Source organism: Budorcas taxicolor, chromosome 25 (genome assembly GCF_023091745.1).
Source record: "Budorcas taxicolor isolate Tak-1 chromosome 25, Takin1.1, whole genome shotgun sequence".
NCBI lineage: Eukaryota > Metazoa > Chordata > Mammalia > Artiodactyla > Bovidae > Budorcas > Budorcas taxicolor.
The window spans coordinates 19,740,009-19,766,340 of NC_068934.1; the positions used below are offsets into that span (position 1 = coordinate 19,740,009).

Consider the following 26,332-nt stretch of genomic DNA (forward strand, 5'->3'; position numbering starts at 1 on the left):
CCTCTAAGCAGTGAGATTTCTTGAAAGATTTTGAATGTGGGTATATATTTGCTCTCTTGTTCATATATTCATTCATCACATGATTATTATTGAGCACCTGCTTTGTGCCAGGCATTCTGAGAGGCTGAAGCACCTGAAAGCTGTCTATGGAGGGTGGTTCAAGAGAAAAGAGCTTCTGGCCCACAGAGAGCAGTGAGGAAGCAGGCAAAGGTATAACAGTTGGCATCTTTGGTTCAGGCATCTAATTCCAGGACAGAGAAGCTGTCATGTTCATCACAGCTCAATCTGCTCTATGTGGCTTCAGTTGTGATGTATGTTGGAAGGTGGAAGGAGAAAATTGCAGAGATCCTGGAATTTTCATCTAGAGTCTAGGCTCTGCATATAAGCAATCAGGAAATGGCGAGTGAGTTTCAAGCAAGGGAGTACTATGCTTAGACTTCTGTGTAAAGGGATAGAATAGCAGAATAACTTATTGATCAGCAGGATAACTAAGGGCTGAGTAAGTGAGATAGGTCCAGTAAGGGAAGGGAAGCGAGTTTATATTTCAGGAGGTTGTGGGGAGAATCACACAGTGAGTTACTGGTTTGGGAAGCCAGTGCAATGTCAAAGGGAAAACCATTTAGGAGGCAGAGGACTGTGCAGTACATGATATAGTTTCCTCCCGTAGCTCGTGGAGCCTTAAGTAAACTTGAAACAGTCACAAAACCATGAATTAATTTAATTTCTTGTGGACAGTGGTAAAGATCATGAGATGTTGTGTACCAACTGGCAGAGGGTTCAACACATATACTACTTAGAGTTGCAGGAATGGATCCATAGGGACCATGAAAACCAAGTTCAGACATTTGAAGAGCAACTGTCTTTCCTACTGTAAAACTGAGTGGTTTAACCAAGCTGATCCAAATTTCTGAAGACAGAGATTTCCAGTAACTGAGTTTTACTCATTTTAAAAAGATCACTCTGCTGGCTCTTAAGATGACTGAAGGCTGTGTTCCAGCTGCCTAATGCTTTTCAGTAGTTATATTAGTAAACTAGGGCTTCCCAAACAAAATACCACAGCCTGGGTGCCTTTAACAACAGACACTGATTTTTCTTACAGTTCTGGAGGCTAGAGGCGCAACATCAATGCATCAGCAGGTTTGCATTCTCCTGGGGCCTCTCTCCTTGGCTTATAGCTGCCCACTTTCTTGCTGTGTCCTCACACTCTGATTTCTCTGTGCATGCACAAACCCCCAGTGTCCTCAGTGTCTCCAGATTTTCTCTTCTCTGCTCAGACTGGATCAGGGCTCACCATAATTGCCTCATTTTGATCATGTCTTTAAAAGATTTATCTCCTAAATTAGTCCTATATTGAAGTGCTAGTGGTTAGGGCTTTAACATATGAATTTGTGTGGTGTACAATTTAACCCATAACAGTAATCCAACCAAGAAATAAAAGAATGTGAAAATGATGAGGAAACCATGGGTGGAAGAGAAGTTTTGAAGGAAAGTTAAAAGAATTGTTTAAATTTGAATGAAAGAAGTAATTATCATGCCTTAGGAAAGCATGGTTTCAGTTCAGTTCAGTTCAGTCACTCAGTCGTGTCCAACTCTTTGCGACCCCATGAATCGCAGCACGTCAGGCCTCCCTGTCCATCACCAACTCCCGGAGTTCACTCAGACTCATGTCCATCGAGTCTGTGATGCCATCCAGCCATCTCATCCTCGGTTGTCCCCTACTCCTCCTGCCCCCAATCCCTCCCAGTATCAGAGTCTTTTCCAATGAGTCAACTCTTCCCATGAGGTAGCCAAAGTATTGGAGCTTCAGCTTTAGCATCATTCCTTCCAAAGAAATACCAGGGTTGATCTCCTTCAGAATGGACTGGTTGGATGTCCTTGCAGTCCAAGGGACTCTCAAGAGTCTTCTCCAACACCACAGTTCAAAAGCATCAATTCTTCAGTGCTCAGCCTTCTTCACAGTACAACTCTCACATCCATACATGACCGCAGGAAAAACCATAGACTTGACTAGATGGGCCTTAGTCGGCAAAGTAATGTCTCTGCTTTTGACTATACTATCTAGGTTGGTCATAACTTTTCTTCCAAGGAGTAAGCGCCTTTTAATTTCATGGCTGCAGTCACCATCTGCAGTGAATTTGGAGCCCAAAAAAATAAAGTCCAACACTGTTTCCACTGTTTCCCCTTCTATTTCCCACGAAGTGATGGGACCGGATGCCATGATCTTCATTTTCTGAATGTTGAGCTTTAAGCCAACATTTTTATTCTCCACATTCACTTTCATCAAGAGGCTTTTTAGTTCCTCTTCACTTTCTGCCACAGGGGTGGTGTCATCTGCATATCTGAGGTTATTGATATAACTCCTGGCAATCTTGATTCTACCTTGTGTTTCTTCCAGTCCAGCATTTCTCATGATATACTCTGCGTATAAGTTAAACAAGCAGTTTGACAATATACAGCCTTGACGTACTCCTTTTCCTATTTGGAACCAGTCTGTTGTTCCATGTCCAGTTCTAACTGTTGCTTCCTGGCCTGCATACAGATTTCTCAAGAGGCAGGTCAGGTGGTCTGGTATTCCCATCTCTTGAAGAATTTTCCACAGTTTATTGTGATCCACACAGTCAAAGGCTTTGGCATAGTCAAAAAGCAGAAATAGATGTTTTCTTGGAACTCTCTTGCTTTTTCCATGATCCAGCGGATGTTGGCAATTTGATCTCTGGTTCCTCTGCCTTTTCTAAAACCAGCTTGAACATCTGGAAGTTCACGGTTCACGTATTGCTGAAGCCTGGCTTGGAGAATTTTGAGCATTACTTTACTAGTATGTGAGATGAGTGCAATTGTGCAGTAGTTTGAGCATTCTTTGGCATTGCCTTTCTTTGCGATTGGGATGTAAACTGACCTTTTCCAGTCCTGTGGTCAGTGCTGAGTTTTCCAAATTTGCTGGCATATTGAGTGCAGCACTTTCACAGCATCATCTTTCAGGATTTGAAATAGCTCAACTGGAATTCCATCACCTCCACTAGCTTTGTTCGTAGTGATGCTAAGACCCACTTGACTTCACATGCCAGGATGTCTGGCTCTAGATGAGTGATCACACCATCATGATTATCTGGGTCATGAAGACTTTTTTTGTACAGTTCTTCCATGTATTCTTGCCACCTCTTCTTAATATCTTCTGCTTCTGTTAGGTCCATACCATTTCTGTCCTTTATCGAGCCCATCTTTGCATGAAATGTTCCCTTGGTATCTCTAATTTTCTTGAAGAGATCTCTCGTCTTTCCCATTCTGTTGTTTTCCTCTATTTCTTTGCATTGATCACTGAAGAAGGCTTTCTTATCCCTTCTTGCAAATCTTTGGAAATCTGCATTCAGATGCTTATATCTTTCCTTTTCTCCTTTGCTTTTCACCTCTCTTCTTTTCACAGCTATTGGTAAGGCCTCCCCAGACAGCCATTTTGCTTTTTTGCATTTCTTTTCCATGGGGATGGTCTTGATCCTTGTCTCCTATACAATGTCACGATCCTCATTCCATAGTTCATCAGGCACTCTATCAGATCTAGTCCCTTAAATCTATTTCTCAATTCCACTGTATAATCATAAAGGATTTGATTTAGGTCATACCGGAATGGTCTAGCAGTGTTCCCTACTTTCTTCAGTTTATTTTAGGTGATTTCTTATTATCCCATGGGTTGCCTAGACCATTTGTTGTTGTTTTTTTTTTAGCCTATTTAATTTTTTTGAATGTACCAGGTCATAGTTGTGGCATGTGGGAATTTTAGTTGTTGCACACAAACTCTTAGTTGCAGCATGTGGGATCTAGTTCCCTGACCAGGGAGTGAACCTGGGCCTCCTGCATTGAAAGCATGGAGTCTTAGCCATGCTAGGGAAGTCCCTAGCCTATTTAATTTTGTGCGTCATTTTGGAAATATTGTCTTACTGTATGGTTAGTTTTTAATTGCTATGTAACAAATTACCTGAGACCTAGCAGCTCAAAAAGACACAAATTTATCATCTTATAGTTTATTGGACTAGGAGTCTAGGCATAGTTTTGCTGAGTCCTCTATACGAGGTCTCATGAGGATAGTATCAAGTTATTGGCCTGGGCTGAAATCTCATTTGAGACACCAGAGTCCTCTTCCAAGATCATGGGTTGTTGGCAGAATTCAGTTCCTTACAATTGCAAGATTGAAGCCATCCATGTTTCCTTAATCATTCTTGGAATAGTTTTGCTCTAAGATCCTAGAGACTACCTTCAGGTCCTAGCCATAAGGCTTTTTCACAGCATGACATCTTAATTATTCAAAGCCAGCAGGAAAATATCTCTTGTAGCAGATGGATGGAGAAGGCAATGGCACCCCACTCCAGTACTCTTGCCTGGCAAATCCCATGGATGGAAGAGCCTGGTAGGCTGCAGTCCATGTGGTTGCTAAGAGTCAGACATGACTGAGTGACTTCACTTTCATGCATTGGAGAAGGAAATGGCAACCCACTCCAGTGTTCTTGCCTGGAGAATCCCAGGGACAGTGGAGCCTGATGGGCTGCCGTCTATGGGGTCACACAGAGTTGGACATGACTGAAGTGACTTAGCAGCAGTAGCAGATGGATTGAGGAAAAAGAGAGCAAAGAAAACAAAATATTACACCAAACAAATAGAGAACAAGTTGAAACATGGTAGTCATAAATTCAATCATTTTATTAATTACATTAAATATAAATGAACCAAATTCTCAAAACATGTGTAGGAATTGTCAGACTGGATATAAGCAGAACCAACACATATGCTGTCTATAAAAGAAATACTTAAAATACAAAAACACAGAGTAAAACCAAAAGGATAGAAAATAATATGCCATGCAAACAATAAGCCTGAGAAATAATACCTGAAAAATCTTCAAAACATGGAGCATTGTTAGAAATAAAGATTCCATAATGATAAAACAGTTGATGTATCAGGAAGCCACTATATATACTTAATAGCAGAGCTTCAAAATATATTAAACCAAAGCTGAAAGAGAGAAATCATACTTAGAGATTTTAAGATTCCTCTCTCATTACCTGAAAGAACAACTAAGCACCCAAAAAATTAAATCAGAAAAGATACCTGAATACTTTCAGTGAACGTGACCTAATTGACAGAAAATATACTTAGCAACTACAGGATACACATTTTCAAATGTACATTGATAGCCATAAAATGAATCTAGAAAAGTTTGCTGATTTCCATAATACAGAGAGAATTAGGCAAAATGAGGGGACAGAGAAATATGTTCCAAACAAAATAACAAGACTAAACCTCAGACAAAGAACTAAATGAAATCGAGATAAGCAGTCTACCTGATAAAGAGTTAAAATTAATGGTCTTGAATATGATCAACCAGGAATTCTCTACCCGTCAAGAGTTGAAGGAGAGATCAAGTGTTTCCCAGATAAACAAAAGCTAGATGAGGTTCATCACCACTAAACCAGTTCTATAAGAAATGTTAAAGGGAGTTCTTTAAGTTGAAAAGAAATGACACTAACTGATAATAAGGAAGCTTGCAAAAGTAAAAATCTCACTGGAAAAGGTAGGAGATGGATCACTTATAAGGAAGTATGAAGATTAAAAAACAAAAGTAGTAAAAATGACTAAAATTACAATAATTAGGGATGCCAAAAATAAAATGTAATAAACTGTATCATCAATAAATTTCAAAAGATAAAATCACACACTTTTGTTCTGTGATCACAAAAGGAATTAAGTTAGAAACAATAAAATATCTAGATAATCCTCTAAATGCTGGAAATTAATGCCTCTCTAAACATTTCCTTGATAAAGGGATTAATAACAATGGAAATTAGAAAATACTTTTAAAGGATAATGCCTATATAATGGCAAAATTTGTGGGGTACAGCATAAAGCTGAACCTAGAAGGAAATTTGTAAGTTTAAATGTTAGAAGGAAGATTGTCAAGGTAGAAAACTTATCAATATGAAACCAATTTTAAAAAGCTAAGTAAATTTTTTTCCAAGTAAAAAGAAGGAAATAATATAGATAGGAGCAATGGAATAGAAAAGATGAAACAACAGAGAAATTTTTAAAAGTTAAAGTTTGTTCCCAGGAAAGATTAATAGAATTGACAAATTCTTAATAAGAGGAATTGATTGACAGCATGATGGATGATTAATGAAAAAGGGACTAAATCCAAATCCTAGAAATAAAAAATTATAAACATTTTAAACCATTAAATTTGACAACTTAAATGAAGTAGACAAATTCCTTGAAATGTATAGCTTATCAGAACTGAAAGAAGCTGAAATTTGTAGTAACTCACTGTCTATCGGAATCAAATCTGTGAATCAAAAATCTACCACAAAGAAAAATCCAGGCCCAACAAGTTATATTGGTTAATCAAATATTTGATAAATAATATCAACTTTATACCAACTGTGATAAAAAGAGCGGCTGATTCTTTGAGGCCAGCAATAATCTCATATAAAAAATGTCTGACAAAGAGAGTACAGTAACTAAATTCATAAATCAATATCTTTCATGAACTTAGACATAAAAATCCTGAACAAAACATTAGCACATTGAATCCATCAGTAGAAAAAAGGATAAAACATTGGGAGCAAGTGAGGTTTATACCAGCAGTGCAAGATGAATTTATCATTTGAAAATTAATCAAATTAATCTACCATATTAACAAAATGAAATGGAAAAAACATATTTGACAAAATCAACTATGTTCAAAGCTCTGAGTAAGCTAGACCTGGAATGAAACTTACTCAATCTAATGAGAGATATTTAAACAAAAAACCTCCAACCAACATGATTTTTAATGGTGAAACAGCATTTTCTCTCTAAGATTAGCAATAAAGCGAGGATATGTGCTCTTACTAGTATCTGTTTGGCATTGTACTGGAGATCCTAGCCAGTTTAGTAAGATAAGCAACAGGCATAGAGGAAGAAATAAAACTCCTGATTCAAAGGTATGATTATTTACATTAAAAAATTCTAAGGACTCAAACAACAAATCTACTACAACTGGTCACTTAAGCAATGCCTCAGGATATAAGATCAATATACAGAAAAACCAATTGTGTGTTGATATATTATCAGTGAATGATTAGAAACTTTAAAAATTGAAATAGCATCATTTATAACAGCCAAGTTATAAATTCTGACAAAGGTCTGTCTAGTCAAAGCTATGCTTTTACCAGTAGTCACGTATGGATGTGAGAGCTGGACCATAAAAAAGCTGAGCACTGAATATAAGTGATGCTTTTTGAACTATGGTGTTAGATAAGACTCTTGAGAGTCCCTTGGACTGTAAGGAGATCAAACCAGTCAATCCTAAAGGAAATCAGTCCTGAATATTCATTGGAAGGACTGATGCTGAGGCTGGAGCTCCAATACTTTGGCCACCTGATGCGAAAAACTGACTCATTGGAAAAGACCCTGATGCTGGGAAAGACTGAAGGCAGGAGGAGAAGGGGACAACAGAGGATGAGATGGTTGGATGGTATCACTGACTCAATGGACATGAGTCTGAGTAAGCTCCAGAAGTTGGTGATGGACAGAGAAGCCTGGCGTGCTGCAGTCCATGGGGTTGCAAAGAGTGAGACACAACCTAGCGACTGAAATTGAACTGATAACAGCATAAAACATTAACTAGGAATTTTAGGAAATTATTGTAAGCTCTTACAAAGATAGATGATTGTTCATTGTAGACTACAAAAAGTTTAATGGGGAAAAAGAAGACCTAGATAAACGGAGCAAAATAATACATAAATGAATTTAAAAATTCAATATTGTAGATATTGGATATCATGGAATTGAGTTACAAATTCAATTCAAGCATTATAAAAATCCCCTTCTTTCTATGAAGCTGACAAAGAAATGAAGCTCATGTATGCAGCTGTTTCTTCAAGAGTGAAATTACACTCAGGGCAAAAATACCTGGATTCTGGACTGGCTGCTTTGGATTTTTACTCTCTTCTAGATTTCAGCTCTACTGTTCCTCATTATATTATAAATTCTTAGATAAATTCAGGATTTCTTCTTGATTTTGTACAGTATCCAGTTTCAAATTTGTCTTTGATAAGACTCCATTTCCTAGCTGCGTTACTGGAAAAAGTCTCCATCATCTATTTTTTCTACTGTTAAGTTTGAAAAAAAATAAACTATTTTCTGAGTGATTACTGTGTGACAGATACTCCTGAGCACTGTATATGGGGTGGCAAGCAAGGCAAAATCTCTGTCCTTAAAAAGCTCCCATTCTAATGGAGGATGTGTTCATTTTTCTATTCAAGCTGCTTTGGAAGCAGTGGTTATGAAATCCATGAACTTTAAGCAAATGTTGATTTCACCCTTCCGAGTGCTCCCATTTGAGTGAGAACCTCACACAACAGACCCTTAAACTCAAGCACCTTGATAAACTGAGGACCATAGCAAAGTCTGCCCAAAGGCTGGATAGGGAGGAGAACTAGGGGGAAAAGAATCTAAAATGGTAAGTGAGGAGCTGACATTTTAAAGATGACTAGGATTCTGTCACATGACAGGCAAAGATTGGAGAAGCGACTTTGAAAGAATATGTGTTGTTTTCTTTTCTGTCCCACAGAAACTCCAAGTGCAAGCCTCCATGATGAAGTTTTGGAAGTTGTGGAAATACCTGGACTTTTAATCAAGAGTGACTCTGAAGTCATTATACCAGAGGTTGTCAATGAAACCACTGCACCAACCGTGTATCCCACAGATGACGTTGGACAACCAGTGCCCACTGAGCCAGCCTTTGAACCCATCCAAGCACCCACTTCAGAAGCCAACAGAGAGGCCACCCTCCAAACTGTCTTGCTTACCTTGGAGGCAAATGAACCTACAGTTCCGTTCATGGAGAAGCCTCCTCCTGAAATGTAACCTGAAAAGCCCCCCACCATTGACTCCCCCCAGTAATCCTCTTTTATGATGGTTTCCACCACACCCAGCATGTCCTTCTCCCCCTACTGGGCTGTCTTCAAAGAATAATTAGCCACAACTTGCCTCCTTCTCCTTTTTCTCCCTCTCTGTGCCTAGGATGACCTGATGGTAGAGAGAGATCAGGAAAGGGGTGCGGAGGAGCCAAGGAGGCTCTCAGGAAAACCACTCTGGTCTCACCTTTCCTCTCCAGGGGATGAGCAGTGGGGAAAGAGTGTGATTCTGGAGTTGGAGCTGGTTGTTCTCCAGGTGTCAGAGGATCTGTCTCATCCTAACCCTTCATAATATTCCCCGCTAAAAGAGTGGCTGTGGTGAACATCAGCCTATAAATAAAGGCAGCCTCTTAGGAACTGAGAAGGAAATTGATACAATCTTTGGGGCCCCCTGTGGTCACTCAGGCTGACAAAGACAAGGGAGGAGTGCCAGCATGATGCCCTCCAGAGTCAGAGAAGGAGAGGTGGCATGGGTATGAGCGGGGGCAAAGATCTCACCCCACTCGCACATCCTGTCAGACAGTGTGCGTGGGGTGCTTCCTCATAGCTTGCTGCTGGCTGATTCTCCAGTGGGGTGATGGGCATATTCCCATGCCCACCCAGTGGCTTTTGACCTTGAAGGGAAACTCGAGCTGAGAACCCTGTGTTGGAAGCAGGAAGTTGTGTTCTATTGTGTGACCATCACTACTCACCCTCCTTGTCCAGGGCTCATGTTCCCATGTATATGGTGATGGGCAGGGGCAGACACCACAGCACCTTCCCTGGGCTGACTGTGGAGTCCTATAAACATTGGTGGGGCAGGGCTGCCTCAGATGGCTGCATTGTCATCCCAGAAAGCAGGGCCGTGTGGTTTGGGGACTTTGTTTCAGCAACAGCCCCTCCCCGTCCCATGCAGGCATCTGGAGACCAGGAATAGCACTCCCTGTGGAATGGTTTGTCACCTACATGGAGGTGACCCCAGATGCTTGTGCATTTGAGGGCAAGTGAGCTAGGCTGGCTGTGCTGAAGTATCAGGGGCCTTGAGGACAGATCCCTAACATGCCAGAGGCAAGAGGATTCTCCCCTCACCTCTCCAGGCTCTCAGCCTAACCACAGTCCACAGGGATGTCCCACCCCACATCACACCTTCTCTGTCTGAAGATCCCACTCAAGACCTGCCCAGGTCATGTCCAAACTTGGGTGTTCCATCCTGGTCACAAAGTAATATTTTACAGGCTCCCACTGGACATAAGGATTTAACCCCAGGCAGCACAGTTCTTGGAGGTTCTGGGGTTCTTGGAGGTTTCTTGATTGACTAAGGAGATATTTCTGGCAGGATTCAAGCGCCACTCTGGATCCACTGGCCCTAGGTAAGGCACAGAAGCTGGTTCCCCTTCTGGATCTCCAGCCAACCACACGTAGGTCTCCACCTCCCAGGATGACATCCAGCATTGCCCCGCCCATCCTGCCCTAGTCCCAGCCCATCCCTTTAAGCCCCTTTCAAGCACACTGTGGGCTCAGGCTCCCCAGCCCCCAATCCCTGACTAGCTTGACCCTGCACTTGCAGAACGCAGAGATACTTAAATAGATCACTCACCACAGGACCCTGTCCTGGCCCCAAACAATACGCCGTCCCCCTTCCCGCCAGCAAAGACAGGGCCAGAAGATAAACACAGGCTTTACGTCTGAAGTCATCAAGGGAGATTTAAGCAGCGGCTCAGCACTCACACTGTTATATGTAAAAGAGTTCTGTCTCCTTCACACCAGCTGAGGCTCCTGGAGTTTGGGGAATTAAGCCAGTCTCTTAGGTTTCAGGATAATCTTGGTTTGATTGTTCCAGCATGGAGAACTAGGTCGTCCTCTTGGTTATGTTTCCAGGCCATGCACAGAAAGTCAAAAGGGGTCACATGGTAGGACTAGTCTGAGTTATGAATGACATCCGAAGAGCACAGGCTCTTATAATGGCAAGGTCACAGTAAGCCAGGACTAGAGCTAACCAGGTGCTTCAGGGTGAATGGAGGGAGTTCTGCCTCCTGGCAAGGCCACCTCACTGGAAGAAGGGTCAGAGGCCACGGTGATACTGTCATGGTGGCCAGCCAGCCCAGCCTCCCCGCCTGGGTAGTCAGGGTCTTCCTCCTGCTGCAGAGGTTGCTGATGGTCCTGAGCCAGCTGCTGCCTAGAGAGCAGGCAGGGGGCCAGAGCCGCCTTCCCACTGTTCCCTCGCCACTCCTGGGGCCCCACTGTTTGCTCACGGCTGTGAGCATCTGGCTAATATAGGGAGTCGGGAGGTCATCCATCTTGTAGCCCTGAAAACAGCAGCAAGAAGATAAACAGAGCACCGAGAAGGACACTGCCATCCACTCAGACCCAGAACAGAGACAGCTCCCAAGAAACTGCAGTGGACAGAAGCCTGGACAAAGAAAAATCCTGCCCTGCCCCTGGGCTCAGCCTCCCCAGCCTGCAGCTGAAGGTATGGATTCATCCACCCATATTCTAGGATTTTAAGTTGTTCTGACCCCACATTAAGGTGCTAGTTTGTGGGTCCCTCAAATCCTGAATGCCTACCTCTAGGAGTGATTGTAAAGGCTGTACCAGCTGAGCTCAGTCCTGGAGGCCTCATTGCTAATGGCTGTGCAGTTGACTTCAGTGACCAAAGGCTCAATCTCTAAATATTAAAGACACTGGGACATAGCTCCTGAGTGGGTGATGTGTTCCTCAGCTCTAGATTAAGCTCCCATCCCAGTTGGATCTAACCTTAGGTCCAACTTGACCCTGACCACAGGCTAAGCTGCACACTTCTGCTATGATGTGGGGGCTGGGAGGATGGCTGAAGCTGCGAGTGGGGCTAGGGAGCCCCCCAGGCCTGGAAGGAAGCGCTCTCACCAGTGATGTTTCACAGAGGAGTTTGCTCCCATGTACTAGGTTCCCAGTGGTGATGTGGAAGAAGGTGTTGCTGCTGCTCCAGTTGGGGAACTTGGTGAAGGGGTGAGAGGTCAAGATGTCCTAGGGGAGCAGAGAGAGTCTGAAGTTGCACAGCTGGACTGTCTGGCTTCACTCTCCTCAGCTCCAGCCCAGAGACACCACCCACATGAAGGACCTCAGGCCCTCAGACAGGGAAAGAAGCAAGAGGGTAGAGTCCATCTGTGCCCCAGGGCTGCTGTGTGAGGCAGGCCGTGGTTGGGACCAGCTAGAGGGACAGCCAAGCAAGCCCAGGAGGCCGTCAGGTATGTGGGGCCAGTTCTGGAATTTTAAGAGCTTCAAGAAACTATGCTCCCACATGAGGTGATCCAGTGGAGGTGGAAGAGGGAGACAGGAAGACAGCACCTCGGGGAACACAGAGTGTAGGCTGGGTAGAGAAGCAGCCCAGGGAAGTAGAAAAGAGTAGAGAAGCCTGGGAGGACCAAGGGAGATGAGAGGAAAAGCAGGCAAGTGGGCCCGTGGAGCCAAGGAGAAGATGCTGGTCATTGCTGCCCTCGCCAGCAGCCCCAGTTGTGCCCTCCTGTTTCGTGGTAGGACTCTGCCCCCTTGGTAGGAGCTGCTCAGGCCCTTACAGCTGAGCACAGTTACCCCAGCACAGCCTGCCACCCCGACTAACGTGGGCAGAGAGAATTCTGGAGGGAGGAAGTGGGTGGTAGGTCTGATGATGCTAACAGACCAAGCACTAAAAGATTGAGTGGATTTAATAGTGAGGACTTTGTTCATAACTCAGAGGGCAGTTCTGATGGAGAGATGAGAGGTAAGGAACTAGACACAGCAAACACAGACAGCCTCTCAAGATGCGTGGCCAGGGGGGTGGATGAAGTGAGGATGATGGTGACTAGAAAGGTCTTTGGGTTTGCGTCTGGGATCCTTTGTTAGACGTGCAGACAGAGAAGCTCACCCTCCCTGCTCTTCCCTGTCACTGCTTACCTTGATTCTGGGATTGAAGAGCCCGAAATTCTTGTTAATGGCAATTAAGAGGATCTCAGGGTAGAGGAGATCAAGATGGCAGAGTGGGAGAATGCTCACGAAAACATCAAAATTACCAAAAATAAAAAGCAACTCTCGCTAAATTCACTTGAGGACAAGCTGAACACTTGTTCTACAGCCAAGGCTGTAAAGAAAGATACGCACAGACTCAGGAGTGTATGAGAAGCGATCAGGTCGGGACTGACCCCTTTAGCAGGAGACACAGAAGAGGAGAAGGATATCTTGGGCTCAGGGATTCTACTTAGAGAGTGAGGGGGTCAAGCCATGTTTTAGGAAAGTCCTGCATGTAAATAGCCCTCCAGGCCTATACAGTAGATAACTGTTTCTCCTAACTCAAAACATAAGAGGAATGTACACAAAATGCAGAATCAGAGGAACCATTCCCAGTTAAAAGACTGAGAATTACCCCGATGGAACGAACAATGAAACAGAATATTGGGACAGTCAAAAAGTTCATTTGGGTTTTTCTGTAACATTTTATAGATAGTGAATTTGAAACCAAGTTCAAAAAGGAGGTAACGAAAATACTTAAGGAATGAAAAAATGCTGTGAACAGAAATGCAGATTACTGTAAGAAGGAACTACAAACTATAAAGCAGACACAAGAAAAATTAGGAAATTCATTTGCTGAGATGAAAGCAGAACTAAAGGCAAAGAACAGCAGAATGAATAATGCAGAATAAAGAATCAGTTATCGTAAAAACAGAGTAATGGAAACTACCCAATTAAAACAGTAGACAGAAAAATCAAATTTAAAAAATGAAAGCAATATAAGAGACGTTGCATATAATACAAAGTGTGCTGATCTGTGCATACAAGGGATTCCAGAAGGAGAAGAGGAACTGAAAATGTATTTGAACAAATTATGGCTGAAAATGTCCCTAAAACCTAAAGAAGAAAACAGATATGATGATACAGAAAGCACAGTGAGCTCCAGACAAGATGAACCCAAACAGACCTACACCAAGACATAATACAAATGGCAAAAGTTAAAAATAGAGGATTCTAAAAGGCAGCAAGAGGAAAACAAAGAGTTAATTACAGGGGAACCCCCGTAATGCGAACTACTTGAAGTAATAATGACTGAAAAATTTCCAAAATTAATAACAAAAACCAAAGCACTGATTTGAGAAACTCAGAGAACCTGAAGCAGGATAATTACTAAAAATTCTATACCTTGTTGTAATGCTATGGTTATGTTACTGTGTCATTCGGTCACCGTCTTGATGACCCATGCACCAGATGCGTGACCTGATGTACTGTGTTCATTGCTGGTACTTATGAAACACAATAAAGAGTGGAAATATCATGAAGCATCCGCCAAGAAAGGGGAAAAGACGTCCAGAGTAGATAAAGATCAGGAACAGTAAGAGTTTTGGGAATACTGTTTTCCCCCTTTGATCTGGACAATCAAAGGAGGATCAGACTGTTTTCCACCTCCCCAGCACTGCAAAGTCTTTGAACTCCTTTGAGAACAAAGAACTCTGTAAGGTATAAAATGGCAGTCATCCACACTTAAGGCAAGGTCCCCTCCATGAATGCGTGCATGTAGTGGATGGTGTTGATAAAGAATTGATGCTTTTGAACTGTGGTGTTGGAGAAGACTCTAGTCCCTTGGACTGCAAGGAGATCCAACCAGTCCATCCTAAAGGAGATCAGTCCTGGGTGTTCATTGGTAGGACTGATGTTGAAGCTGAAACTCCAATACTTTGGCTACCTGATGTGAAGAACTGACTCATTGGAAAAGACCCTGATGCTGGGAAAGATTGAAGGCGGGAGGAGAAGGGGATGACAGAAGATGAGATGATTGGATGGCATCACCAACACGATGGACAGGAGTTTGAGTAAACTCTAGAATGGACAGGGAGGCCTGACGTGCTGCAGTCCAAGGGGTGGCAAAGAGTCAGAGATGACTGAGCGACTGAACTGAACTGAGTGGATGGTGTTCCCGCTGAGGCTCTTGTGCGCTGACGCCAGGACTTCCCAGCTGCAGAGAGCCAGATGAAGGTTCTTTCCCCTGGATTGGTGAGATTCATTTACTAATGCTATTGTAAATTCCATTATTTCCTTTTGCTTTGATCCTTGATTCGTTCTAGCCTAAATAATAAATTGATGTTTGCTACCATCTTGTGGACTGCATCTGGAATTCTTTAAAAGAAACACTGATGCAAAGCTAAACACTAGATGCATTATATTCAAATTGCAGAAAATCAAAGACAAAAAAATTTCTAAAGAAATCAGACAGGACGAAAAAAATCTTTACCTATTGAGGAACAAAGATAAGAATTATGTCAGACTTCTCATCAGAAACCATACATACAAGAAAAGAGTGGACTATTTATAATTGCAAGAAATGTCAAAAGAAGTTTTTCAGAGATAAGGACAACAATATAGGTGAGAAACTCAAATCTACATAAAGAAAGAAAGAGCATCAGAGAAGGAATATGTAACTCTAAAATGAAGCTTTTTAAATTTAGTTTAAAACTTCTAATAGAATAATAGAAAATTTTAGTTATCTTGGATTACATAAAGAGTTCTTAGAACATCAAAAGCACGATCTTTAAAAAAAAACTGGATAAATTGGACCTCATAAAGATGAAAAGCTTTTTCTCTGTGAAAGACATTGCTAGTACTTCAAGACAAGGAATATTGCTAAGGGTAAAAGTAATATGGAGCATAATATACCTAATTGTATTATCTTTGCTTGTCAGTGCTATGCTCAGGTTTACATCCTGAAGGAGACAACTTTTGATATTTTGCTAAGGAACAGCACATAATTTGGGGTGTAAAAAACTTCATTTTATTTTTCTGAATTTAGGGTCTTATGTTTGGAAGATAGTATAAGAATGTTATAGTATACAAGTCATTTAAGATTGGAGTATTAGGTATTTGAGAACAGAGAATGGTTCTGTTTTATTGTCTATTACGCATACTGACAAAACAATGTTTTAAAATAGAAATAGCAGAACATAACATAAGGAAATTTAATTCCTTAAGGTGAAAAAATTTTTTTTGCTATCTCAAAATAATAAAGGGCATGCCAAACTTAAGGCATGCAATAACAAAGCACAAGTTACTTGAAGGAAATATAGGAATAGATTTTGAAATTATTATTAAATACAGAAAAAAATAGGAGACTAGCCTATGTTTCTTTAGTTACAAAGGGAAGTAGGAGGCGATGAGTCTCAGATAGTGACCAGTTCAGGACACTAGATGGTGCTATTAGCCTAGACTATTTGATATCACTGGAGGCTGAACAGCCTCAGAATAGAAAGATAGAAAGTCAAAAATTGCTTATATATTAAAGGTGTGAATTGTTTTGTAGAATATATATCAAAGTATTGTGATAATTCTCGATTTTCTCCTCTAGAGATGATTTTGAATTTTTTTTGTTTTGAAGTAGTTTCTTTTTAAATATTTTATTTGATGGGCATTCCATTTTTTTTTTTCTTATTTTAAATTAAAGGTTATATATACAGTGTGTTTCTGTTTAGAACTCATAGTAAAACAAGATAACAGGTTTTCATATCGAGATGATAAATTCAGAAGGAATTTGGTGTTAAGTTTTAGTGAACTTACTTCAAATCAGTGTTCAACTCCATTAAACTTTTTAAAATACTGAAAATAGTTTGATTCCTGTTGATTTCTTTTAAGATTCATGTTAATTTCTTTTAAGATTGAGAATAATTAAATTCATTATTTGACTTCTGTAGATGATTTATACCATTATATTTTTACTGATACCTTCATTGAACAAGTGACAGAAACCCCTAACTCAGTGTGGCTTAAGCAAATGGAAATTTATTGGGTCACATAATTAAAAAGATATGGCATTGCTGATTTCAAGTGGAGCTTGATCCAGTGGCTTAAATTAATTTTTTGGATTCTCTTCAACTGTTAGCTGTATTTCTCTCGCTCTTGGCTTCTTTTGTAAATAAGCTCTCATGTCCTGAAGGTAGGGTAGGTCTCAGCAGGTTTATATCCTTCTCATTTTGTTTGTTTGTGTCTAATGACTCCAAGAAGAGTTGTGGTGTTAGATCATATTAGGTCTGTTTGGCTTGTCTTGGTCTGCCTATCTACTCCGGTAGCTGTAGAGAGAATTAGCAATTCTAGAAATTTAAAGATTAAGAATGTTGGAGAGATGGTTTCTCAAAAGCAGATTTGAAGATTGTTATAGCTTCCCTTGGGCTTCCCTGGTGGCTTAGATGGTAAAGAATCTGCCTGCAATGAGAGAAACCTGGGTTTGATCCCTGGGTTGGAAAGGTCCTCTGGAAGAGGGCATGGCAATCCACTCCACTATTCTTGCCTGGAGAATCCCATGGACAGAGGAACCTCGTGGACTACAGTCCACAGGGTCACAAAGAGTCGGATATGGCTGAGCAACTAAGCACAGCACAGCACATAGCTTCCCTGGTGGCTTAGATGGTAAAGAATACACCTGCAATGCAGGAGACCTGGGTTTGAGTCCTAGGTTGGGAAGATCCCCTGGAGAAGGCAATGGCTACCCACTCCAGTATTATTGCCTAGAGAATCCCATGGACAGAGAAACCTGGTGGGCTACAGCCCATGGGGTCGCACAGAGACATACATGACTGAGTGACTAAGCATGAGCATCATAGGACCTTTGCTAAGTGGACAGATGACCCACAATATAAATAAAGATTTAGTCTATATTTTAAGGAAAAGACTAAACAGTCGTTTTAACAAAGAGTAAATTGAATTATGGTTGTGCAATAGTATAACATTTGTCAGTAGAGACTCAAAAGCCTTTTAACCATATTTTTAAATGAGCTAATCTGAACTAACTTTGTCAAAATATTCATACATTTTATTGCCTCTTGCCACATTCATTATTTGCAGATATTACAAACCACAGCAAATATATCAGTAGTTCTCCTTCCCTCAAATCTTATGTAATTTATTGTACACACTTATTTGCCTTTAATTATTTTGTTTCACATTCTAGAACAACCAAATACTTTCAGCTATTTCACTGAACACACTGTTTAGTTCAGTTGAATAGCCTTATTCTAGCATGATATGTAGAGTGTGAAATAATACACCTAAGGAAAAATCCTAGCATCTGGGCTGGATTTTATTCTTGGAATTGTTCACTGTTGAGTGGAATGATTGGACCTGTCACATAGCTTACCTATTGGTTGAATAGGTAATTGTACTTGTAATTGACAATTGTACTTGTCATTATTTTTTAAGCTTTATTTTTCTCATTTTTAATATATGCTGTGATCAAAATTAAATAGTGGATTTAATGGGGTTTTTTTGCAGATTGCATCTTACTGTTACCATAGTGCAACTCTAAGAGCCCAAAATAATTTTCTAAGACCACTGTCGTGAAACTTATGTCATGTTTTATTTGTCTGTGTGTCTTATCTCCCTTACTCAACTGAATATTTTGAGAATAGGATTTGTGTTTTAGGAGCACTCAGAGTATGTTTCTGAATAAATGATTATCTAGTATCCAGGGTTTAGTGAGCAAATCTTATACTCCTTTCTTCTCTATCAGTGTCATTGAAATGTACAGTTAATGGCATTGGTAAGTTAAACTTCATGAAACACTGCATTGCAAGTAGCATCCACTGTCACAAAACCAAGGCAATGCAAGCCCTTTTGATTGCATTTAATAAACCCCTCCCTAATCAAGCCACAGTTGATCTTTAATCCGGTGCAACATGAAGTGTTAGCAGTGATGCTGGTTGGACAAAAATAAGTATGGGGCTTTACTATATTCCATAACTACTCAGGCTAAGGAATTTAAGCTCTTAGGTTGTACACCTAGACTTCAGTTCAGTTCAGTTCAGTCACTCAGTCGTATCCGACTCTTTGCAACCCCATGAATCGCAGCATGTCAGGCCTCCCTGTCCAGCACCAACTCCCAACTTGGGTTATGTCATTTATCACATCAAACAAAGTAAAAGACACATTTTAAAAATCGCCTCAAATTATTCAGTTTCTGGTGGGATTCATATTCTTAAAAGGCTATTTCCTAGGAAATATGCTATTCCTTCATATGCTTTATAAGCAGACATGTTTTCCTGAGGGTTTGGGGAGTCTTGCAGCTGCAGAAGTCTAAGAGGCCCACAGAACATCTAACCCTGCCACGGGTTACCATCAAAAAGTCTTATTTCCACACATTTAAAGAACATAGGAGTTATACAATAAAAATACTGTCAACTTTGGTAAACTTTTGAGCATATTTTCTTTGAGAATTGTCATGATAATCATTCAACTATTACACCACAAGTCCATTTTTATCTTCTTCTAGGTCAGGGATATTTCTCTTCATTTAGTTACTACTTACAAAAATAGTCATTATTAATAAATTTCAAGTTGCCTACACTAGTAACATCTTAAGGAACTTAATTATACTTAGAGTGATGACTGAGTATAAAAGAGTTAGGCAAATTATTATTTTTAGTAAGAAAAACATGATAGGCTAAATCAAAAGTGCATAACTTAGAACTTCCCTGATAGTCCAGTGGTTAAGAATCCACCTGGCAAAGCAGGGGAAATGGGTTTGATCCCCGGCCTGGGAAGATTCCTCATCCTGTGGGACAACTAAACCCATGCACTGCAACTACTGAGCTCACATGCCATAACTGCTGAAGCCAGCATGTCTTAAAGCCCATGCTCTATGCCAACAGAAGCCACTGCAATGAAAAGTCCATGCACTGCAACTGGAGAATAGCCCCCCATGCAGCCTAATAAAGAAATTCTTAAAAGTGTATATGCTTAAACCAATAAAAAGAAAATATGGCCAGAAAGATAAGGGACAAAAGCATTCAAAGGAGAGTCTGGCATTTAACAGGAGAATCTTTTCCCATTGCTCTTTGATGAAAGCTGTTCTACTTAGTGCAGCTGTTTGCTTGTGCCAAGGATCTTGGGGCAGCTGTTGACCTCTGTGATTCTCTGGGCAACCTGGGTTCATAATCTCTGAAGGCTGTGACTTTCCAATTGTTGTCAGATGAGTGTTGTAATTTTAGTTGTGAGATGTGTATCCAAGGATCAATTCCTTTTACTGTAACGGCTCTGTTAGAGTTGAGTATTCAATATAGTCCTTTTCGGTGATGTTCAACTTTCTATGAGTTGTTTTCTATATACTTGATTTCACTGATGAGGTGCTTGGAAAGGAAAAGTAGCTGTTCTGTTAATGACAGGAGTGAGATATATTACTTAACCCCTTATAATATTTACCTGAAAAGTTAGGGTAAATTTTAGCTAAAAGGTTTTTAAGCTAGGCTAGAGATATTTCCAAAATGTAGGCTTGCAAGTGATCAGATGACAGAAGATAATCTAGGATTCTGGGAGATGGTGACGGACACGAGATGGTGCTGCAGTCCATGGGGTCGTAAACAGTAAGGCACAACTTACCGACGAAACAGCAATAACCACAAATCTAGGGTTACCTGATGGGAAAGGAAACAAAGCCTAAGAGGAAAAGAGTGGTCCTGGAGGGTATGGAATATCAAGAGTATCTGATAGTTTGGTTGATTTGCATTTTTACATGTTGTGTATTCCTCCCACTTTTCTAGACTATTGTGTGTTGAAGGATATTTCCTGTCATTTTTAAGTAAGGAGCTGGACTTCCCAGGTGGCTCACATGGTAACATATCTCCCTGCAGGGGAGGAGACCAGCTGATCCCTGGGTCAGGAAGATCCCCTGGGGAAGGGAATGGCAACCCACTCCAGTGTTCTTGCCTGGAGAATCCCATGGACAAAGTAGCCTGGTGGGCTACATTCCATAAGATTGCAGAAAGTCGGACATGACTGAGTGAATAACACTTTACTTTACTGAGCTTTAGCTCTTTCAAAGTAGAACTTCCAGTAGAATGTTTTCACCTCTTACTAAATAGCTAGGTTGGAATGGCTTAAGTAAAGAACACAAATATATAATAGTTTTCAAAGCCATTTTAAGTTGCAGTGAAATTCAATTGTTAGCACCCCTCAAATAAACACACAATTACTAGTAAAATTGCATAACCCACAGAGGGAAGAAATTGTACAAAATCTATTTGGAGATCCTCAAAGGATCCTATGGGGCAAGATTCCAATTCATGTCTGACTTTATAGTTTTTCTAGGATTATGTTGGTTATAGATGAGGGAAGAACTGCTTGTATCTTCTGATGTCTTAGAAAGCTACCCCATCAGTGTTGACTTAATACTATAGTGATTTTGGTGATTACTATAGTGATTTTATCTGGTACTCCAGTGGTTAAGAATTTGCCAGCCAATTCAGGGAACATGGGTTTGATCCCTGGTCTGGAAAGATTCTACATGCCGCATGGCAGCTAAGCCCGTATACCGTAACAGTGAAGCCCCATGTGCTCTACAACACTGGAAGCCACCGCAATATGAAGCCTGTGCTGTGCAACCAGAGAGTAGCCCCCTCTCGCCCCAACCAGAGAGAGCCCATGCAGAGCAACAAATCCAGCACAGTCAAAAAAAAAAAAAAAAAATACTGAATCAATTTCTCCCTACTGTGGTGAGTTGTATCATGGAGGATTTAAAGAAATATCCATCTGAGCTTAACTGGTACTGCCAGGTTGCCATCATGAATCTCAAAACCTAGGAAGATCTAGTGCTTATTTTTGGAATTGGGGGTCAAATGCTATGCATCAGTGATGGAATCTGTGAATTCCATGGACTGGTCTGTCTTCTGTGAAAGAGGCCCTTGTCTAAGGTCTTTAGTCAGAGCATTCTGTGTAGTATGGTGATCTACTAAAACCTTTTTCCAATGTCTCTCTCACAGGCTATGAGTAGATGACTAATTTGGCCAAGATTGCTTTTTTTTTTTCCGCTGAGGCAAAGATAAAAACCTTTACTCCTAGATCAGTGAATAGGCATTTTGAACAATGAGTCTTTGATATGTTAACTTGTTAATAGATTTAGATCATGGCCTCATCTATTGTATACTTTTGAAAGTTAAAAGTTAAGTCGCTCAGTCGTGTCCGACTCTTTGCGACCCCACGGACTGTAGCCCACCAGGCTCCTCCATCCATGGGATTCTCTAGGCAAGAATACTGGAGTGGGTGGCCATTTCCTTCTCCAGAGGATCTTCCTGACCCAGGGATCGAACCCAGGTCTCCTGGATTAGAGGCAGACGCTTTAACCTCTGAGCCACCAGGGAAGCCATTATATACTTTTAAAGAGAAAGATTTATGGTTATCTGCGAGGTCAGGAAGGTGAGCAAGTTCAGCACAGATGACTGTTGAATAAATATTTTAGATCACTAAAGGTCTTTTTGGTTTTTGTTTTTTATTTTCTGTTTTTTTTTTTTTTTTTTTTAATTTGGTTTCTGAATGGTAATGGGAACAAATACAAAGGGTGGGATAAGAATGAAGATTAAGTTGTCTAGAGAGACAAAGAGAGAATACTTTAGTCTTGATAAAATGTGAGGTAGCTACTGCTTCCTTCTCCTGAGAGACAGCCTTCTCTCATCAGCTTTAGCAACAAGTGATCTAAAATTGGCAAATAATGGTACAAGTAGCCATCTACTAAGTTCAATATAGGCAAGATATATACAGACTGAGATATAAGATGAAATGCTTGCTATATAATACACAAAAAAGTGACAGTTCCTTCTGTGAGTAAGTTACACTCAGTAAAAGCAATAGAGTGAGGGAACTATTGTGAATATCGCAGTATTGTGTGCCAGCCATTCTCCTAGACCCAGAAAATATTTTATCATATTTAATCAGCAAAATAATAATGAGAAATATATAGATTATCTTCCCCTTTCCCATTTTATTGTTTGGATAATAAAGACTTTAAGAACATAAGCGATTATATCAAGGTTACAAAGCAAAAACATATGAAACCAGGATTTGAATTTGGTTGAAGACATATACAAATAAGTACAGAGAATAGAATTAAAGAGGCATAAAAATGAACCACTGGAGGTGAATGCCACCAAAATCTCTTTAGTTCCAAAATATTTAAGGAAGTCTTCATGAAGGAGATACCATTTGAACTAAGCTTGCAAATAGAGGAAAGGATTTTAACAGTTAAATATGGCAAGAAAGATATCTTGGAGAAAGAAATAGCAACCCACTCCAATATTTTTTCCAGGAAAATCCATGGACAGAGTAACCTGGTGGATTAGGCTACATTCCATGCTATTGCAAAGATGGAATACAAATGAGCGCTTACATGCATGTGCCTGTGCGTGCGCACACACACACACACGCAGCAAGGAAGACAAAAAAGTGATAGAGCTGGGAGTGAGTCCAATTCAGTCTGAAGCCAAAGTCTATTTTTTTCCACTACACATAATTAAAACAGTGAGAAAATCTGGGAAACCAATGAGAGTAAAAATGTATTACCTTGAGTTTAGGAAGAAAAGTTTGAAAAAGGAACTCTAGAGAATAGGAAGGCCCTTCAGTGCAAATACAGCAGGTTCAGTGTTATAGAATTGTTTTTTAGTTGCTCAGTTGTGTCCGACTCTTTGTGACTCCATAAACTGCAGCACACCAAGCTTCCCTGTCTTTCACTATCTTCTGGAGTTGGCTCAAACTTATGTCCATCGAATCTATGGTGCCATCCAACCATCTCATTCATTGTCATCCCCTTTCTCCTCCTGCCCTGAGTCTTTCCCAGAATCAGGGTCTGTTCCAATGAGTCAGTTCTTCGTATTAGGTGGCCTAAGTATTGGAGCTTCAGCTTCAGCATCAGTCCTTCCAATGACTGTTCAGGACTGATTTCCTTTAGGATGGACTGGTTTGATCTGCTTGCAGTCCAAGGGACTCTTAAGAGTCTTCACCAGCACCACAGTTCCAAAGTATCAATTCTTTGGAGCCCAGTCTTCTTTATGGTCCAATTCTCACATCCATACCTGACTACTGGAAAAACAATAGCTTTGACTATACAGACCTTTATCAGAGAAGTGATGTCTCTGGTTTTAAATAATCTGTCTAGCTTTGCCATAACTTTTCTTCCAAAGAGCAAGTGTCTTTAATTTCATGGCTGCTGTGACTGTCCGCAGTGATTTCAGAGCCCAAGGAAATAAAAAGCCCAAGAAAATAGTCTCACTGTTTCCATTGTTTCCCCATCTATTTGCCATGAAGTGATGGGACCAGATGCAATGGTCTTCATTTTTTGAATGTTGAGTTTTAAGCTAGTTTTTTCATACTCTTTCACCTTCATCAAGAGGCTCTTTTGTTCCTCTTCTCTTTCTGCTATAAGGGTGGTGTCATCTTCATATCTGAAGTTATTGATATTTCTCCCAGCAATCTTGATTCCAGCTGTGCTTCATCCAGCCAGAATTTTGCATAATGTACTTTATATATAAGTTAAATAAACAGGGTGACAATATACAGCCTTGAAGTACTCTTTTCCCATTTTGGAACCAGTCTGTTCATGTCCAGTTCTAACTGTTGCTTCTTGATCTACATACAGGTTTCTCAGGAGACAAGTAAAGTGGTCTGGCATTTCCACCTCTTTAAGAATATTACACACATTTTTAGAGTCCACACAGTCAAAGGCTTTAGTTTAGTTAAAGAAGCAAAAGCAGATGTTTTTCTGGAACTCTCTTGCTTTTTCGATGATCCAACAGATGTTGTCAATTTGTTGTCTGGTTCCTCTGTCTTTTCTATATGCAGTTTATACATCTGGAAGTACTTGGTTCACATAATGTTGAAGCCTAGCTTGAAGGATTTTTGAGCATTACCTTGCTAGCATGGGAAATGAGCACAGTTGTGTAGTAGTTTGAACATTATTTGCCATTACTTTTCTTTGGGATCAGAATGAAGACTGATCTTTTCCTGCTCTGTGGCCATTGCTGAGTTTTCTAAATTTTCTGGCATATTGAGGGCAGCCCTTTTCAGGATCATCTTTTAGGATTTGGTATAGTTCAACTGGAATTCCATCACCTACACTAGTTTTGTTTGCAGTAATGCTTCTTAAGGCCCACTTGACTTCACTCCAGAATGTCTGGTTCTAGGTGAATGATTACACCATTGTAATTATCCAGGTCACTAAGATCTTTTATGTACAGTTCTTCTGTGTATTCTTGCCACTTCTTATTAGTATCTTCTGCTTCTGTTAAGTCCATAGTGTTTCTGTCCTTTATTGTGCCCATCTTTGTGTGAAATGTTCCCTTGTTATCTCTAATTTAAAAAATATATATATATTTTTTATGAAGAATAGTTGACTTACAATGTTCCAGGTGCGCAGCAAGGTGATTCAGTTATACAAATACACATATATTATCTTGAAATTATTGTCCATCATAGGTTATTACAAGATATTGATTATAGTTTCCTATTCTATACAGTAAACTTTGTTACTTGTTGCATATCTAATTTTTAATTAGAAATCTAGCATTCTATTCTTACTAAGTCAAACAAGTGTAATCAAAATGTAATAATATATAAACTTTTCTATTATACTTGATAAAGGCTGAGAAAGAACATAAAAAAAGAAGAGTTGGAGAAATTGGAGAACATAAAGTAAATGAAATGGAAGCACTGAATATGAAATAGAGAAAGTGAAACAGTCTAGATAAAAGTAAAGGTCATCATATAGTCCAGTTGTTTTTAAACATGACTGCTCATTAGAAACATATCTGGTGCTCTGGAGAAAAAAGCAATACCTGTGCATTTGTATTTTTCAAACAATTTCAAAATAATTCTGAAATGCATCTGGATTTTAAAAATGGTTACAGGTTTTTCTATTAGATCCTAGTTTTGGTGATATAGAGTGCTATTATTTTTCTGTTGACCAATCATGATACAATGGTATTAAGTGAGTAATAATTACATAATCACAATAGCAAAAATATTTATCAGCTTTCACAATCAATAGTCAGGCAAAAATGAAAGATAATTACAATTGCAAGTCATAATGGGAACATGATTAACTTAACAATATAAAATTACATACAATTTGGGGGTTTCAAGCAGAGTGATCAGTAAATGGAAGTGCATACGTGCACATACTTACATCCACCCAGCCAGTCTATGCCTTTTTGTTGGTGCCTTTAATCCATTTACATTTAAAGTATATCAGAATGTATGATCCTATTACCATTTTCTTAATTGTTTTGGGTTTATTTTCTGTAGGTCTTTTCCTTCTCTTATGTTTCCTGCCTAGAGAAATTTCTTTAGCATTTGTTATAAAGCTGGTTTGGTGGTGTTGAGTTCCCTTAACTTTTGCTTGTCTGGAAAGCTTTTTGATTTCTCCATCAAATCTCAATGAGTCTTGCTAGGCAGAATATTATTGTAGGTTCTTCCCTTTCATCATTTTAAATATATCATGCCATTCCCTTCGGCTTGTAGAAAAATCAGCTGATAGCCTGATGGGAGTTCCCTTATATATTATTTGTTATTGTCCCCTTGTTGCTTTTAATATTTTATCTCTGTCTTTAATTTTTGTCAGTTTGATTACTGTGTGTCTTGTTGTGTTCCTCCTTGGGTTTATCCTGCCT

The 26,332-nt window shown here is 40.1% G+C and overlaps 1 pseudogene; it reads left to right on the top strand.

Annotated features, from left to right (window-relative positions):
- The window catches only part of LOC128069096 (glycerophosphodiester phosphodiesterase domain-containing protein 4-like), a 127,284-nt pseudogene extending 118,392 nt beyond the window's left edge, over window positions 1-8,892 (top strand).
- The last annotated feature ends 17,440 nt before the right edge of the window (window positions 8,893-26,332 follow it).